Genomic DNA, 20,296 nt, shown 5'->3' with positions numbered 1-20,296 from the left:
GAAACCTAATGACATACTGGTAGCTAGTTTACTATTGGCTGTATATCTAGCGCCCTGACAACAATCAACATTCGCCTAATTGTGTTGGTATCCTGCCCACTAGGTAACCTACTGTGTTAGTATTGTGTGATTGAAGTTTATTGGAAAATTACGTGGAATCTATAAACACAATTTAAGAGATAAATGATGATATCACAGTATAGTTAATGTTAACATTTGTTTATGTTCTTTAAGATAAAGTTAACACTGCTAACGCTTTTAAAATGATAATGTACTATCTCTATTTTAGGTTTTTTATATATCATAGATAACAAATATTTAAAAATTTCAAACATTTGTACTAGCAGTGAATTAAAAAAGTTTTGTTACGAAGTGTGTGATAAACATGAGTTTTTCTCCTGATCCATAGTTCCCAATTAGATTTTTTAAATGACATGAACGGTATGTAATGTTAAGCCTTTTGAATTTAGTATTTTCTTTTACGATCCTATGAAGAATTGTATTTTTTTTACCTTTTTAGTTTATAATATTGGAAAACAATATGTTAACTGATATATTTGACTCCTACTATATTCACATTTCTGACAAAACATGTTGTAAAACGTGTTACTATATACAAGTTAGTTAATTCATAGTTTTTTTTTAATGTTTAATGTAAGAAATATAATGGATGTAAATGTAAAGACACAAAAGTGATATTTTAAGGCAGGTTTTATAGTCAGTCCGGGCTATTTACACGGTGCAGATGTGAGGCTCCCTTTACGTTAAAAGTTTTCCCCATAAATTGTGGCTTCCCTGGACGATTTTAACGTCACTAGCTGTTTCACTGCAGGATTCTATTGTTGTAATAATTATGTTAATTTTATCCTTAAAATAAAAATTTTTATGAATTTCGATGTGTTCCATTCAATCTGTAATTATTTAAGTTATGGATGTACATTTTATTTGTTAAAAAGTGTGGGCTCGTGTTTTATTTTGTATTGTTAAAACGTTGATCTTATAATCGATAACTCAAACTGAAACTTTTAAACGTTTCAGTAACATTCGTAACATTTTTGGACCTTTAGTGTGAAGGAATCTACATCAAAATAAATATCTAGCAGCACCCAAGAATTATAGTCTGTTACAATATTTCGCTTACCAAAACTGCACAATAGGTTTATTTTGAAATGGTTCGGAATCTTTGAATATAGAATGACGAATCAATAAACGAATTACGGAATGTTATAAAACCTACGTTTCATGATTTTGCAACCCCTTTTTGGCTTTCTATTGTTTACAGTAAACCTTCGTAACACTTGAAACTCAAAGGAGAGTATACTAATCATAGGTATTTCCTATTTTTTTTTCTATTTTAGCTGTAATTAAGGACAAATTTCCTCATGATAACCGTGGAATGATAATATTTCATAATACAACCGGAATTGTCTGAATTAGTAATTTTAATGACGAATTGGGTGATTTTTAAGCCTAATTATTTAACTAAAGAACTAATCATTGATGTAATTAAAAACTTCATGAATCCTGTGGTTTGCTTTTGCAATTCTTATGGAAACACAAACGTAATGATAATTTTAAAACATATGGCATGTAGATTATGTAATTATTCTAATACTTAAGTAATGAGCCTTTAAGCTCATTTAGAACCGGCATTGTATAGGAAATTCTTACTATCACCAAACGTTCTCGAAAAGGCAAATATTTTATATACCGTCTTCGTAGAAAAACCTTCAGACTAATCGAATTTCTATTTGTCTGATTGGATTATCGGTCCCGTGTTTAGGTCTCTCCGTGCCACATACAGTAGGCGGTACTTCCCTATAGGAAAATTCACTAAAACGCCATAAATATTTATTGAGGTCGGTTCAATTTTACCACATGTTTTTAACTAACTAATATAAAACATGTAGTGAAATCTCTTTGAACATGTTGTAGCTTTACAAAACGATTGCACATTTATGACTTGTCAAATATTAAAAACACTTAACTTTAAACAGTTTTTCATATTCATATTCATTTCCATTTATTCGTAAAGAGTGTGTTTTAAACTAGAGTTTAGCATTTCAGCTGAATGTTGACAAACACTAGATGGTTGGCACGATATTTGCATGAAATATAAATTCCTTAGTTATAAATATGCATAAGTCCAAGATTAACATACATTTTAGAATGTTTCTACGGGATCAATCTCACTTATATAATTTTTATCTTATTATAACCTAAAAATAAGCTTATTTAGGGTTGTTTAAAAGATATGTTCAACATAGAAGGGTATACCTATAATTTGTGATTTATATAATGTGATATTGGTCAGAAACATATTAAAATTACATATTAGATTAAGAACAATATTTCACAAGTGTATTCGTATTTGTGATATTATCTGGTGAATAAATAATAACTATGCTCTAAACAACGTTTATCGTTTGTTTAAAAGCAAAGGTAAGACTACAAAACTTTGTAATGGCTACGATTTTTCACCCGAATCCCACAAACAAATTGTGTTTCATCTCTAACATACAGCCTTTGTTCTGTAATTTATGGTACACATCCAACTTTATATCTTGTGAAGATTTATTTCAATAATTGAAATTTCTTAGTTGGTTCAATAGTAGGCTCAACTATTATTTTATTATGGTTACAAAATGGTAAAAGTTCAGTTGTTTTGTCCTTTTCAAAACAATATTACTTAAAGATATTACAGAAATAATAGTACTTGTGAGATAACACTTTAAACATGAATTTTTATAACAATAAAAATAATCATACCGAATGCCAAATTTAATCGAACTAAAATAACGAGAAAGCATTGCTAAAAGATTTATGCCTTACAAAACAAGCTGTAATTATTTATAACAACCAATCGGTTTGGATCGAAACCAGGCAGTTTAAATCATCGTGGAGAGCTGCAGCTTTCGAACTGGACTTGTAGAAACTTATAATTATTGATTTGTGATAAATATCAATGGCGTTCATAACTAGCTGCTTGTAAACTAGAAGCTAATAATCATTAGCTTCACAGTTATTAGCTAGACAGCTAATAACCTAGCTTTACACAGGTGCCAAAACACTCCGTTTGATAAGTTATAGTCTTGGTTCTCGAAGAGGGATAATTCGTAGTACAAAGCCCCCTCATACTCATTTCATTCTATCCCAAATATATTTTGCTTTTGGTATTTATTGATGAAAAATATGAACCTTTTAGGGAAAGTGAACCAAACCCATCAAGCTTTTGTGTATATTCTGGTATCAAATTCGTTCCTCTCTCTAACAATTAGGCTAGCAGCACACATAATACATGTAGCCTAAGAGTATATATTCCCAAACATATTAGCTGTCTTAACATTTTGATTTAGTTATTAAGCTCACCTCGCCTACAATACCTTTTTTTTACCTTTTATGTGGCCCTGGTGGACCCAAATTCAGAAGATTAGCATTTTAATGTATAGTTACAACTTGTTTAAGTATACATTTCTAAAAGGGGTACTATACTGCATTCTTGAGAAACCTTTACAATAGTATGACACTTCCTAATTTGTGAACATTTACACATACCGTACTTTTCATCATTTTTGTACAACGTAAGCAATAAACTAACCTTAAAAATGACCAGATAAAAGGAAATTCCTTAAACTGATATTTTTTCCTGACAGTATTTTCGGAAAGCTTGCAAGGTAGAGCGACGTGGCACTGAGGCATGCTGTAAATTTAAGTGACTGGCGTTAAATTGCTGCCAGTGTTTAAACACGCGTTGTCTAACTTGTCCCACGTTTTTGTTTTTGGAAAACTTTTTTGAATATTTATTTTAAAAAGAACTTTAATGAACTTTGAAACAAATAATCATTACGTAGCCATAATTTTACCATCATTGTGTGGTTAAATAGTACAAGGCACTTCATACTATTCACAGAATAACGATTTTATAAGGGGTTGTTCTTTTTTTCAAGGAATATACAGAATAAAAGTTTTAAATAAAAAAATCCATATCTGAAATAGTTTTAAAACATTTTTTGAGTACAACAATTTCCGAAAACGTCAAGAAATGTTGAATAAAGGTCTTATTTCTCAACTATTCATCTAAAAAAGTCATTGCGAGTTTGTATTAAATCATCCAATAACAATACTAAGCTTAATAATAATGTTATAGGACAATCACAAATATTAGTTTTAGAGTAATTTGCAATTCAGTTTTCCTTTTTTTGTTTTTATAAACTTACAATTACTATTTTAAAACAGATTACCTAGTCTTCATGAAAAGTCTGGTGATATCCAACTGTTGCATATTTATAAGCCTTCTGATTTATTTTTCATGCAAATATCGTGTCTGCCATCTAGTGTTTGTCCACATTTAGCTGAAATGCTAAACTTCAGTTTTGAATAACGTTACGAATTATTTTAGATATTACATTCAAATGTTTTTAACCAGCATTGCGCTTTCGTATTTATATTCTAATTAAGAACGTCAAACGTTGAAGGTCTTTGAAATACAAAGTGAAATAAAAAAAATCATAACGATTGTTTTTTTTTTAATATGGAAAAAACAGTTGCACATTTTATATTCATTGATTTAATAGACGTTTAATAGCGGCAGTGTTCTAATTTCATCGACGGATGTTGTTAGTCCGACTTCTAGCGTGGTGAGGAAAAAAAAATACGAGCCTTTTTTACACTAGGTCAGTCGTCAGAAATTGAACAGATTCACTTAACAGATTTTTTTTTCTTTTTTTACTAAACAACACAGGTAACGGACGGACCAATGAAGTTCAAGGATTTAGATAAAAGAAGTAAAATTGTAATACTTTGAACTTCAATAATAACCAGGTGTAAAGGTAAATTTTATCGTTAATAAACGGTACAATTAGTGTATGGCACAATGATTCGTTGCAGGACTGTCAGTGTCAATGAGGGGTTATAAACGAAAACATAACCTCTCTTAGAAACTATGAGTAGTGATTGTTAGTAATAAAAAAAATTTGGTAGGTAAAGTAAAGAACGCAACTCGCGTAAATATTTTAAACGATACTCGTTGAAGTTTTTAAAGCACTTGCCTAGGCCAGTACTTTAAATTTCTACTCATGTTGTAAACACTATTTTTACGTGATCGTTGCGTAAATGACTACTACTATAATAGTAGTACTATTAGTAAAATAGTGTCAATTAAATCTTGAAACAATTCTGTATTTTTTTACTGAAAGAGATAGAAATATTTTGTTGGTGGCGTTGATTGACAAAGGTTCCGTAATGTTTAAAAACAAACATATTTTTTAATCCCCCTAACAGGGTAGGGGATGACTTATTTTTTTGAAATAGCTATCCCTACTGTGTGACCTCTCGTTTTGAAAGGCTTGTCAAAAGAAACACATTACCTGCCTTTTTGGCTAGGCGTAAACTATTCACCTCAGGTTTGCATCATTGTCTTTCTTTTGACAAGCCCTTCAAAACGAGAGGTCACTCAATATGGGTTGCTTTATGAAAAAAATAAGTCACCCCCTATTCCCTATCCTATTAGGGGGGTAAACCAATTTTTTGTATAAAAAATATAGATTTTTGTTTCAAAACTTAATATACACACTGTATTTTAATTTTCATTATCACCAAAATAGGCATTTTTTCAAGCCTGTGTATTGTAAATATAAAACCCTGCAGTGAAATAGCTAGTGACGTTAAAATCGTCCAGGGAGGCCACAATTTATGGGGAAAACTTTTAACGTAAAGGGAGGCTCACACCTGCACCGTGTAAATAGCCCGGACTGACTATAAAATATGCCTAACATCAATGCTTCTTTTTTTTAATCCAAGTAAGAAAAGTATAATTTTGGTATTTGCTTGATATTTTAATAGAATAAACGTATACTTGCACATGTCAAATAATTATGGGATCGTCATTTTTTGTTTTAACGATTGAAAATAATCTACAATTTGTTGCAAATTAATACTTTGATGAAGGATTTACGAGTTTTCCACAATGAGTTGTAAAGAGTTAGCATACGCCAAGTTGGCCAAAGATGAGGATGCAGAAAAAAGCTGTTTGATACAATTATAATATATCTTTTCCTTATTCACTACAAAATACAATAAGTAAATTTCGATTAGAGAACAGGCCCTGGACAATAATCCAAATGCAATTGTGGCCACGCTGCTACCAAGCCAATCGGCCATCTCAGATGTAACCACTAGAGCAATGTTGATTGGCTTACAGTTGGTATCCTGACCGCTAAACCAGAACTAGGAGGCTACCAATAAACTTAAGCTAGCGAATCCTAGTTCATTTTGTAAGAGTATCCCGTTGATTAAGAGTAACTATTTGTTATACAATACAAATATTTGTGGAAACTATTTGGCTGAATGAATGATAGGTGTCAGAGCAAAACATTTTATTCAATTTATAAAGAAATGTTTATGGAACGTAATAAGTTAAATATACATTTCTTACTCGCTAAGGATTACTTTTCGACAAAAAAATAACTTAATTAGTTATTGATATGAATGTACGAGTATTTAAAAACTTCAACGTCGTGTTGCATTGATTTTAAAATTGTGATTTTCATGCTTTTCAAAAGCACAACTCTGCTAAAAAGAAATATAACTATCCGATAATAGGCCTATACCTTGTTATTTGAGTATGTTTTGGTAGTTTCTGTTCTATTTTTTATGCGACTGTAAATGTATTTATTTTCTTAATCTATCTATATAAAATCCAATGTATGTATGTATGTATGTTTGTTTGTTTGTTTGTTTGTTTGTTTGTTTGTTTGTTTGTTTGTTTGTTTGTTTGTTTGTTGTCCTTTATGAACTCCGAAACCGCTCGACAGATTGTCATGAAACCTTCAGGCATTATTAAGCATTATTCAAGGATAGTTTGTGTGAAGTTTGGTGCAGATCCTTCAAAAGGGCTCCGCCCCAGTGGCTCTGGAATTTTCCATGTTAACCTTATGAGTACTCATATTTAAATGGAATTAAAGGATCTTAACAGCTGGTTTGACTAGACAATTTGAATATGTTATGTTCAATAGCATTAACAAGTTAGTAGGGTTACCAACAGGGTGCAGCACTATTATTTTTTTTAATTTATGACAACAGCTAATTTGCAATCAAAAGGTGAATGAGCGTAGCGAAAGAACTTCAACCTTGAGGCGAGTTAAGCGAGTTAAGGCGAGTGAGCGTAGCAAACGAGCTAACCCGAAGGCAAGTGAGCGCAGCGATCGTGCCCCAACCTAAAGGTGAGTGAGCGTAGCGAACGAACTTGAACCAGGACGTGATTGGCCATGCGAACTAGCTCATCTTGAAAATGAACGAGCATTTGACATAAAAACACATTAGGACAGGACGACGTCTGTCGGGCCAGCTAGTACTTTATATAACGTATACATGAGGAAAAATGATCCTAACGTGTTGCAAAGTAAATATCTGAATTTTATTTCTTGAATGAATAGTCAACCAAATGTATTATATTCCACATTAGGAAACCACTTTTAAGTAAATGTCTTAAAAAATATTTTTTCATAATTGGTGACTTTCATAATGGTAGGAAGTATTTTATTTTCCGTTGGAAAATAGTAGGAATCAAAACATTTTACGAAAAATGATGTAAACTAGAGTCATTAATCAATATAATTTATTAAAATAATTCAGTGATATATCTTTCAAGGTGATTTTCACTAAGTCAAAATTACAATGTGATATGCCTATCAACAAAAACAATCACTTAATGACTGAGACTTTACCGCTGGACTGTCACTATAAATCAGAAGATTGCATCACTTTAATGAATGAACTATATTTCACCTGTGGACGTATACAGTACGCCACTAAGTTTTATGTGCACATATATAGTACGTGTCGCAATGACATATTGTTTACTAGCACGGCAACCCTCTTTACATGCCATACCACTTGCTACCATTATCCTAATTGTTTTCTTCTCCTAATAATTTCAACGCTAACATCTGTATAGCACAATATTGTTTTCACGTGAATAATGTAGCCTAGTAAATACATTTGTATTTTATTTGAAATTTCGAATAACATATATGGTAAGCGAATTTTCCAAATAGGTAATAAGCTATTCCTGTAGGTCTAATGGTAATATCTAAGCCCTTGGACCACTTCGTTTTTTCGTTATAATGTCCCCCACAGGTCAAAAAACAATCCGTTAAAATATTTATGGTATAAATATGAGTGTGTGTCCGTAACTATGTATTTTTTTCCATTTTAACCACAAATTACTTTGCGGTTTATGTCAAATACATTTGTAGAGCTCATATGAAAACAATTAGCTTTAACTTATAATAATTAAATTAAAGCATTGTCGTTTGTATAATAAAAAAAAAGAAAAAAAAATAATTTAAAATTCCCATGTTAATCTTATGGGGAATAAGGAAACTTTTGAAGTTTACCACTTTATTTTGATCAAATTTAATAATCTTTTTTATTTCATACATAGCTATCGACATTCCAATAAAAACCAACTTTATGACATTCCATGTAACAGCAAACCTAAGTACTCAATATAGCTAGTTATTTAAAAGGAAAATATACTTAACATGTTTAAAGCAATATTTTGATGGGAAATTCGATAGACCAAATAGAAATTTGCTTAGTCAGCAGGCTTGCTGTGGTGGGGGTATACAATTGTATTTACGAAGGCTATTAAATACCTCACGGTTAAACTTTAGGAGAAACGGCCTTTTGTGTTAATTGTTTGTCTTTTTATTAAAGGTACGGTTTACATACCTTCTTGAGTGTGTTTTTTTTTGTATTTTCCAAGTAACTTATAATCCTCTCAGATTGCTTAACATATTGTTTATAAACATAAAATATGTAACCAGGGAAAACATTGATTGAAAAAATATAAATTCATGTTAAATTTAAATACGCAGTGAAGAAATACTTTCAACATAGTTTGTGCTTTTTATGGCAATTTAAGTAGAAAAAAACTTGTAAAAACTGTGCTAAAATACATTTTATAATCACGTCTTGAATATTTACTTTAAAATAGCTTTGACCCAAATATAGGTATGTACGTGGATCCCTATAATAATTAAATACAAATTTAGTAATAAATTATATAAAATTAGAATAAAGTACGAAAACAAATGTACGAAATGAGTGCAAATTTCAGGCTACACGTAATGTTCTAGCATGTTGAAACTAGGTAAACATTAAACATAACGAGAGCGAACTTATGTGGTATAAAGTAATTAAAACACTCGTGTTAGGCACCTTTCAGCTCTCTAGGGTGAGGATAAATAACTGAAATTACTACAAAGAGCAAACTAAATTAAAGGGAGAGGTTTATTTAAGACAATGTCTGTCATGTATTATACTCGTTACCTGTTATGTTGCACCATTATAGTTTTATGCTGACATAAATAATAGTAATTAGTTTATTAGCTTAGAAATAACCGCTCTAATTCCTTTGTATGAAACATTACAGTATGAGTATATTTGCTCATTTCTAAAACAAACAAAAATTGGGAGAGGCCAAATTTACGTTATAAATAAACTATTTATGGTTGTAAAACCGTAAAGGATTATTAAGTTGTATTACCGTCAGTGATGGATTGACTTGTAAATTGATCACCTTATACAAACATTGTATTAGTTTTTGTATTAACCGTGGTTAACCGTTCCTACTTAGGAACGCAGCTGTGGTATAAATTACACAACGCGGGATACGCTTCCTACAGGTTTCGGGATGAAATCTCTCCAATCACCTATTGTTTAAAGCAATCCACTATAAAGTGTAATAGAAAAGTCCCGGAACGGTTAAATATTTTTATAAATAATGCAGATATAGCTAAAATATTTGGGACAAAGTTACAGGGCATACAACTCTATTTTAACACATATTCAGTGATCCAATCATTCTTCAGGGGGACGTCCCACAAGGAGTCAGAAGAAAATCTTAAAAGGAAGCATAGATCAATATGCACATCAAATTAAAGATCTTTTTTAGTAGAATACAATGCCGCAAACCACACTTCAAAAGGTTGATCCTGCGCAAAATGGCAGTTGTTCAAAGATTTCTTGAATCCGCCATTTTGAATCTTTGAATGACTGCCATTTTTTACTCAGGCATTCTGTTGAGCTTGAATTTACGGCATCGTAATCTAAAAGTGAATACCTTTAATTTGATGTGCATATCGACCTATTCTTACGTTAAAAATTTTCTTCAGATTCCTAGGGCTGTGCCCCCTGAGGAGAAAGCGTATAATAGCAATGTAAATTAAATGAATCTTTCAACAACTGTCATTTTGCGCAGGATCAACCTTTTGAAGTGCGGTTTGCGGCATTGTATTCTACTAAAAAAGACCTTTAATTTGACATCAAAGACCAAACTCGACCTATGCTGCTATTTAAGAATTTTGTCTGACTCCTCGTGGGCCGTCCCCCGTAAGGGATAAAAAAGTTTTAATAGCTTAAAAAAGTAGACATTTGTGGCTGTTATTGATATACCAAGTCTCATTACTTTATCTGTATTAGTAAAAAAGATATTAAACCGTTCCGGGGCTTTTCAATCACACTGTAGATCTAGAAGGTCATACAATAATGTACTGACAAATTAGAGCAGCTTTTTTTTATTGTAAAACCTTGCCAGATTACAGGGTACAAGGCTCAATATGAATAATAGTATAATAGTAAAAAAAAATCAATTTGTACAGTTTCCTAACGTTTGAATCAGACTAGTTTACACTCTGTGGTTGAAGAATGGGATGTGTTCGGAAAACAATAATTTCGCTTGTTTAGTAGGTCAGATGTTGTTTGGTTTCAGCAGCCATTAACTTTTTACATGTCGTTTGTGTTGGTTTTATTGGCAGTTAGATCCTCGTCCAGCTTAGAGATAAAAGAAAACGACATGTGAAGTGCCAAGATCAAAGTTCAAGCATTTGGCTGTTTTCAAGTGAAGTTCAGTAGTAAACATTGCCATATGATATGAAGGAGGATCATGTATTATTTTTCAATTAGGTATAAATTTTGTTTGACTTTTAGTAGATAAGTTTTAAAATACAGAGAAATACATCTTCTTTGTAGAAGCATGTTAATTTCACTAGATGGACTTAACGCTTTAAATAGGCTTCGAACTACTTTGCATTAGTAACGCATTTACACAAAGCTAAAACCGTCGAAATATTGTAATTTACTGAATATAAACTCGGGCCTTAAAAGAGATTCCGCACCCCTTTCAGTTGTAGGTTAAATATATAGTAACTGTATAAACATTTTTGGTTAAAAGCTAAAAACTTTTACTCAAGCTCACTTGTGCAATCATAGTTTATATTAGAGAGAAAATCTAAAATATTGTTAGGAGTACAATCATATTTGTTTCTACATTAGTTTTGTTCCCTAATTTATATACACAATTGCATTTAGTATTAGCACTGGATTAGTTATTGTTAAGACGTTAATCCTAAACAAAAAAATGAATTTTATAAAAATAAACCAAAAACTCATCTTTACATATTTTTTTACCTACTTTTATAAAGTAATTAACTATTGTTGTTGGTCTTGATAAATCTATTTTAGTGTCACGTAACCCTCCTTTGTTGTTATTGAAGGTACATCGTCTGACGGATGTCAGATATAATAAAAGCTATTGTAAAGCAGATATTTCCAGCTTGCTTTTCATCATTGGCTGACGTCTTCCTACGCAAGGTACAGTCAATGTCGATTGTTGTGTAAATTCTTACTCTAGAGGTGATTCTGGTTTTTTGTTCTCAGTTGAAATAACTTTCGCTTATTTTTGACATTTATTATCCAGCTTTAAGATTTATTGAAGATAATTGTAAAAAAATATATTTAATTTAATTCAATAGCAACCTTGCTCATACACCAAAATATTTTTTCCATGGGAGTTATTTCAAAAGCCCTTACGGATACCTTCAACCTTAATTAATATCCTCATTGGTTTTTTGCAAATTTCATAATTACACTTTAAATTTTTCCTACCGGTAATTGTTCTTGGCCAAAACCCACTCATGGGGCCTACGACCGGTAATATCTGTCCCAAGCTAAATAACGTATATACGTTTCAAACATAGCAGTATTGTTTGTAATATTCGTATGAAAAATATTTCGTTGTTAACCCATGACACCAACAGGATAGTTTACCGTCTGCTCCGCTATTTTAAAACTGTTCATCGGTATTGATATTTTTTATGGACCAGTGGACAGTCACCTTCAGGTACAGACACATTAAGGTCAATGTACATAAAGGTTTTCCTTTAATTGTTAGGAGGGTTCATTATGCAAAATTTGCTTATTTGACATTTTTATTGGCCTGTATTACTGTTATACAAAAGTATCAACACCATAATAACAATAAAATCATTATAACTGTCTGTATCAATGATAAAACACACTCAGGAATGAAAATAGTTTCTAGTAAGATCCAACCCTTTTTATCAAGTAGCTAAAGTATATTTTTCCTTGACTTGGCTTAAGGTTGAAAGAGAACCCAATACAAATGCCATCAATGCCTTTACCCAATAGCCCCAGTCCACTCAGCTTATTGATGACTACAATATTTTACTTCTAGTCCCTCGTATTTATTCTACAGGTCACAGAGTATATTGAACTCATCTATTAGTAGCCTTTAGTTCAATATTTAATATACTTCAATTTAAAAAGGTGATAAGTATAACACGACACATGCACTGTTAAAATGTTCGATAATGGCTAATAATCAATGTTAATCCGATTATATGAGCTAATTGAAACTGTGTATCGCTGTTCCTGGAACTCTATCATTTTCATGATAAATAATTTTAATATGCGCATAAATATAAGTGTTCATAAAATAAAAAAAACATTTAATATTGTTTAATAGAAACTTCCCAACCATATACGTGTATGCTTCTGACATTTTCTTTGGAAGTAACGTCTAATTCTTGATGATTTTTCACCATTTATTTTCTGCCTTACAGGTGCAATTTCCATCATTTTCTTCTTGTAAGACAAAATAAATATAACATTTTTAAATATTTAAAAATTGCAAATATAAATGTTGTTATTATTAAAATACATTGTCAATGCAGTTCACTTGTCCATACATGTAACATCTGGAGTGACAAAGTGGTAGAGCTGTGTCAGCGGATATGCAGCATCATGTACTGTTACTGCTGATTTCACACTACAGTTGTATTCAGTTAGGACTGTACATTCACATCTTCAATATGTAACAGGAGCTAGGATAGGTGGAAGCTACGTCAGTGAAAATTCTGCTTCAGCGAGAACGTTTACAGCTACTAGACTAAAGTATGGAGGCGATGTTTAGAGGCTGTATGTTGGACGCCAACTGCTAGACAGGAGGATGTAGCTGAATCCACAGACTAAATTGGTGAATATGAAGTAATGTATATGCAGGCGGTATGTACACATTCACATGCACGTCAGCTGTATAGTTTCTGCTTCAGCAGATATGCTGCATCTTCAATTATGTTTACAGCCACCACACAACGTTGCTATGTAATTTACATGGAGAAATCGTTCACGCATTCACATGGACAACAGTTGCTGAGACAGTTGATGTAGTTGCGTCAGCAGATATTGTGCATGGAACATTTTACGACTATACTAACACTACAGATGCAACATCAGCAATGTAAAAATATTCAATGGACTCCAGTTTCTGAGACAGATGATGTATTTGCATCAGCAGATATGGTTCATCAGATAATGTGACGGCCATCATTACAGGTACAAGTAATAACAGCAATGTTAACATTCAATGGATACTAGTTGCTGAGACATCCTGCTTCAGCAGATATGGTGGCTAAAGCCACCAGCTGACAGTGGCAAGTAGTATACATATTACTTCGACTCTTGTAAACTGGTTGTACACATATCCTAAACCATCAGCTGCGATCAGGGGCTGATAATGCTGCCTCCACACCACATGTGTCAGTGACTAACGTTTAGCTTCCCATATGTAACAGAATCTGAGACAGGTGTTCCTACGTCAGCATACGTGCTCCATTGCCAACTGATGCTTTGTCACGTTTGTAGTGTGTAAGTAAAGCACCGAGTCACATACAAGTATAAACAACGATTACGTATACAACGGCTGTGTAATTGGTTTGTGATGGTATATCACATTTAATTAGGTTTAAACGTTCTTTAAGTTATTTGACTCTGTTTTAAATTATTAGTTATTATGTAGGCCTAGTGGTTACATTTAATACATTTGTGGTAATCTCTCTTGGTGAATCAATCGAAATATATTCATTAATCAGAAAATCTAGAAACAAACCTAGAAAATTATTCGTCCGTTGGGTTTTTTATACATTTACTTTCTTGAATGAACGGAATTAAATAACACGCATCTTACAAAAATTACAATCAAGCTAACTAATATTGATTTCAGTACATGTAAATTGAAATAGTCCACCAAAGAGTATTAGCATTACAGTTTATATTCACGAAACTTTACGTTGCCAGCATTTGTCAATGTTAATGACCAGATGTTTCAGTAGACGACAGACTGGGGTATGGTGCAGGTTCGTTGCTTGTACTATGTTTATAGTCAACAATTCTCTCTCTCTCTCTCTCCCCCTCTCTCTCTCTCTCTCTCTCTCTCCCACTACTTGCATCAGGCTTTGTCATAAATCTTTTGTTTCCCACCCACTCCTCCGACCAAAACTCGACACTAGGTTAAGCTTCCCGTTTACTGTTAGGATTTTGCGAGTTGACAACACTCAAACAATTATTGTTATGCAGCTTTGCTTTTACAACAATATTTTCGATTTGTTTTGTTTTAGGACGCTCGTTACCTATTTAATGTTTGTGCAGGATGGTTTGTTTACGGCATTCTGTTGTATATTATTGTTTAATAGAAACATTTATAATATGAAGGATATACTATATACGGTACGTCAAAACAGTTCATACTTACTTAATAATTTTAAAAGTTATAGCACATCTGCTATGTCATTTAAATAGATCATGATGTAATTCGGACATTTTTGTTTGTTTGCAGATTCCAGGGTTTTGGTGGAGAAAAAGGTAAGATTAAAAATATTTATTTAAATTATATACTATGATGTTTCATTTTATGGAAAATGCTTTAACAAAGGTACTCTATGTGACTAAACTAGCTTTACATTTAAGATTTGAAAAAAAATACTTAGCCTTGTTAAATTTTAATGGTGATTTAATCACATAACTCCATAAAACTAGTAGAATTTCATAAACTAATTAAGCCGAAAATTATGTCTATCCATAAATTGCAGTATACTAAGATTCTGGTGCATGAGATACATGAGCTTAACTGGCACATCCTCTTAAGTAAAATCCACAATAGTGATCATTATTTTAAATTTAGGGCAAATACAATATTTTACTAATGTGTTAGTAATTTGATCCAACCCAACGATCGTATGGATTTGTGGAATTCCAATCAAATGTCGACTTACAATGTGTAGAAGTTAATAATCAACTGTTAATAACCTTTAAAAAATATAAAATTTGCTTAAAATAAATTTATGATAAATAGTTTATTCAAAAATTATTATTTATTGAAATAACCACAAAAATGATAAATTTAACTTTTAAACCAATACCAACCTCTTTCTCTTACTAATGGTAAATAATTGCCTATTCTAGCAATATAGGTATACTAATGATATGGAACATATAGCCAATGAATTCAATAGAACTTCAACGGGTTACCGTGTTTTAGATAACTCTTTGAATGAAGTTTTTTAAAATACAAACACATGTCTATATTTTTTTTAAGAGGTTGGCTGCCTCTTTTAACCTTGCCCATCCACATATACTACAGATATGTGCGTGGAACGTATCCAGCAAAGCAAGGGGTGAGCCGTTACAGTACGAAGGTGAACTGTACTGATAAAATGTTTGCGGCAGTGACCAGGATTCAAACCCACATCACTGCCTTGGGGTCCGAAGTCCGTGACGCTACTAACTAAGCCACCGACTCACCAATTAATTTAATTTAAAACGTTTAAAAGTTTTCTCAGTTTAGGCTGGTAAAATGTATTACTATTTTTTATTAATCACTTATGGGGATTTACTGGGAAATGCACGATAACATGCATACACTAATGTGTGAATACACAGTCATGACTTATGTGTGCAATATAGTGGAGTATCTAGAGGTCATTGCCCTGTTCTTGTGTAACTCTGGAGACTAAGAGCTCTCCAGAATGTGACAATGAGATATCTCTGCGGAAGCTGTGCTATATCAGATAACCGTGTTTTTTTATATAGACACAAGCCACGTGCATTTAACCTAGCCTTAACCCAGGACCGATTTAATCTTTCGCTTTGATGTCTACAGAAACCAAAGACACCATCCGTTGAAATTTATATGTTTATTTATGCAACCATGGGCTTAAAAACACATACATCCAAGATGAAACGTAATTTACGTATAAGAGCATGAAATTATTTCTGATATATAACAACAACACGTTGAACCAATAGAAACCATACAACGAAACGCATGTTTCATCATAAATGTTGTTTAAAGTAGAGAAAATCCAGGCCAGCTGTTTTTTTTTTCACTAAAATTAGAGAATGAGTTTTTAATTCTAAAAAAATAAAGAACGTTTTTAAATATTTAATGAAAAGAATGCTCTACTGTAAACGATTTTCCTAATCTAATTTTTTTATATACCGTACTTGATTTGCTAACTCACAAAAAAAAATGACCCGACAATCTCTTTTTAGGCAATTTAAACGTCATTCATACGATATAATGCTAAAAGATCATAATACATTTCAACAGCAAAATCTTTCCATAAAGTATCTAATTTTTTTGTTCTAGGACGATTCCGGGAACGTTTTTTCACATTACTTCAGGCTAAACCTAGAGGTTGCGGCATTATCACATGGATAAAATCCATTGGTGATTTTGCAGAATTTGAACCCGGAACCTCAAGGACCGATGGCCCGAGCTCTAACCACTACACCAGCTCGCCCCCCCCCCCACAAAATATCTAATATGGAACATAGACTTACATCGTCTACATCAAGTATAACGAATAATTTATTGACAAACTCTCTATTACACAATCATGGTTAATGTAGTTGTACATAATACTTAATTAAAACTAAAACACTATTTTGTCGACAGAGGCTAGAAAATCTATAAATAAGGACAATAAAATGACACCTGATATAGAAAAAAATTCAAAATTATAATGACACAATTATATTAAATGATTAGGACCAATTTAGCTTTGTATAATGCTTGATTAAATCCAGAATGGTAGAGAGAGCGGAGGCTGTGCGATGTTACGACCCAGCCAGGCCCGGCGCAGCGCTTGCATCACAGCTGACTGTAAATCATTGTCTCCTCCGTCTAAATGTTAAACGATCTCGTTCTGACATCACGGTCAAGCCTGTTTCTACACAAATATAACTCTGCCGTCACTCAGGCGAAACTTTAGCCATACCGTCACTGACAACTGTCATCGGCACAAGAGAGTAAAAGCACTTTAGCCAAAACTATGGATCTAGTGTACATAATGACGATTAATAGCTCTTTTGGAAACGAAACGATAGCTTCGATGTCATGGAGATGACCTAGGTATAGCTCTACCCTACCTTAAATTCATGCAAAGTTAATGCTCTGATTTAATTCTTATGAAGTTAAGGTTCTGTGGTCCTTATTGTGACACTACAGCGCTGTTGTTATTCGGGTTAAACAATAGTCTTACTGTCACTCATATAATAATAGGAGGCAGGTGTCACTCATACGATAATAGGAGTCAGGTGTCACTGGTACAATACTATAGCTCTGATGCAATTTAAACAATACTATACAGGGTGTTTCCAAATTGTTTGAACATATTTTGTGAAATTGTTCCTTGGGCTAAGACAAACGTGTTTTAGCTAATTGTGGGTCTATAATGCCTAGATTTCTGTCTGTCATTCTGTTCATGATTTTTTTTTATTAATTTGTATCTTGGGAATGTTTCAGGATAGAAATTTCAAAATTGGTATAAATCTTAGTTTATGAGGTGAGAAACGCTTAAAAATGTTGTTACAATATCTCAAGTCGTTTCAATTCAAAATCTTCATTGTCAAATTTTATTAAACCCGTAAATATTAAGAAAGTTGTTTTACAATCAAAACTATAGAGAATGTAAATTTATATCAAATGAGAACTTGATTGTTAAAATCAGCTCACAAACAACCGGACTATAAGTTTTTTTTTTTACTTTCAATTACGCAATTTAATAGGACTACCATACTGCTCCTAAGTTAGGTTTATCATTAAAATGTAGAAAACGTAGTAAATAGATAATCTCTTCAAATGTAGGTTTAGGTATATATGAAATTCTGGAACATAATTCAAATAATGTCAGGACAGCAGACGATTGTGCATGAAACTGTAAACCCATAAAACAGTATAATTGTGAAATAGCCAGGACGCACATTAAAATTCCTCTTTAATTCACCTATGATGAGGACTCAATCTAGTTTCGTCCAGATTTGGCAGAACTAGCGATTGGATTTTTTCACTTGATGAGCGTCGACGTTTCGCTGCCAAAATCAGAATGAAACCGTGTCGGGTGTAATTGAGCTAACAGCTAGACCATTCCATCCAATTTGCAGTGCTGGTTTTTATTTGGAGGGAATGCAATTTTGTTCCAGCTGTAATTATGTGTTTTTATTGTAATGCCAATAACTGATGCATTTCGTATCTCTGAGGAGGACGGTTTGAAGATTGTATTATGTAAACAAAAATATCATGTGTCATGAAATTATTAATGTAATAAATCCCTAAAGTTGTTAACTAAAAAAATACCATTAAAATAAAAAGCCTATTGTAGGCCTACCTACAATCTGAGAATCATCAGTTTTGTAATACAAAATATAATGAATTATAAAACTTAAAACAATTTTCTTTGAATTCATTTAACACGTGTGAGTTGCTATAATACGTGGCAAACCTAGTATCATAGATAAAGAGTTATTTATTAAATAATAGATTTAGATAGAGTAGGTGCACTCTTTAATCCATGATGGTATCAATCAAGTGAATGCTTAAAACAAAAAAAAACTATATATATTTGACGTTATATTATGCTCCTTAGGTTCTCTTTGTATTTCATTCAACAAGGTAATCCAGCTTCTTTTAAAGACCTCTCGGATTATACAAAAAAATTATGTCATAAAATGTACATGTTAATGCTCCCAAACTAGGAAAATTAAATAATATTCTGCACAAGCCACTATAAAATCTAGAAATTTTAATAATTCACATACTTATTTATTATTCAATTCCTTCCTAACAAAATATAGTAATACGCAAGTATAGCAATACAAGTAGTTAAAAATGTTCGTCTACTTTCCTTAAATGTCACCTCATTGCAGTAGTACACTTCATTAACTTCTGCAACCTTTCTGCAAACCGGTAAGTGTTATAACCTGAAACCAGTCCGGTCGGTAACCGTGTCCGTGTGAAATACGCCCGGACGTGTAACCGCCACCCGCATCGGTAGACCGGTCCGGGCCTGCTATTAGTACCAGATTTTACACAACCAATTTAGGTTTCGATCTTTCTTCAGGCCGTACTACTGTGTATGGGAGTGTTCAACGAGATAGTAATCAACTTTTAAAATATTCAAACATGAGTAAACTCTAGTTAATTGAGTAAATTACATTGCGGAATTTACATCAGTTTGGTTGATGCTTTGACTATACTGCCCCCTGACTATACTGTCCCCCCTCCTGACTAAAATGCCCCCCCCCTGACTATACTGCCCCCCCACCAAGATGCTGTCACGACAATGAATCACCTCTATATCAGATATTTACACAACAATCGACACTGAATGCGTCTTGCGTAGGAAGATGACAACCAAAGATGAAAATCAAGCTGGAAATATATTCTTCACAATGGTCTTTATTACATATGACATACGTCATACCTTATGACAACAATAGGAGGTTAACGCATTTCTAAAATAAATTTATGGAGACCACCAAAAACATAGTATTTTAGAAAAGTGATTTGTATGAAATGAAATCTACAACCACGAATTGCTTGTTTACGTCTAATTGCTATTCTATGATTGCTAGCGTTAAATCAAATTGAAACTGATAAAATTGTAAATTTTTATTCCTTTTTGAAAGTTATTGATTAAAAAAAATAACCTATTAACACTATGGGACACTTCTGTAAACACTATTTTAGATACTACCTAAGTATTTAAATATAAGTAAACGTATTTTTATAAATTTAAGCTGTAACTTGTATTTTTTATAAAAAATGTTTGATTGTGCTGCTTTTAATTGATGCCGATTTTAATTAGATTTCAAA

General features: G+C 32.4%; 1 protein-coding gene across 4 annotated transcripts in view; it reads left to right on the top strand.

Moving 5' to 3' along the window:
• LOC128986826 (connectin-like) overlaps positions 1-20,296 on the top strand; it is a 272,786-nt gene that overhangs the window by 14,662 nt on the left and 237,828 nt on the right. For all 4 annotated transcript variants that reach the window (XM_054407376.1, XM_054407378.1, XM_054407377.1 and 1 more), the window contains exon 2: positions 14,978-15,003. The gene's annotated coding sequence lies outside the window, so the exon portion shown is untranslated. The remainder of the gene's footprint in view (positions 1-14,977; positions 15,004-20,296) is intronic.

The sequence above is a fragment of the Macrosteles quadrilineatus genome, unplaced genomic scaffold, assembly GCF_028750875.1.
Source record: "Macrosteles quadrilineatus isolate MER2022 unplaced genomic scaffold, UCM_ALF_1.0 Scaffold_2__2_contigs__length_208266976, whole genome shotgun sequence".
Classification (NCBI taxonomy): Eukaryota; Metazoa; Arthropoda; class Insecta; order Hemiptera; family Cicadellidae; genus Macrosteles; species Macrosteles quadrilineatus.
This window is presented reverse-complemented; position numbering and strand designations above follow the sequence as displayed.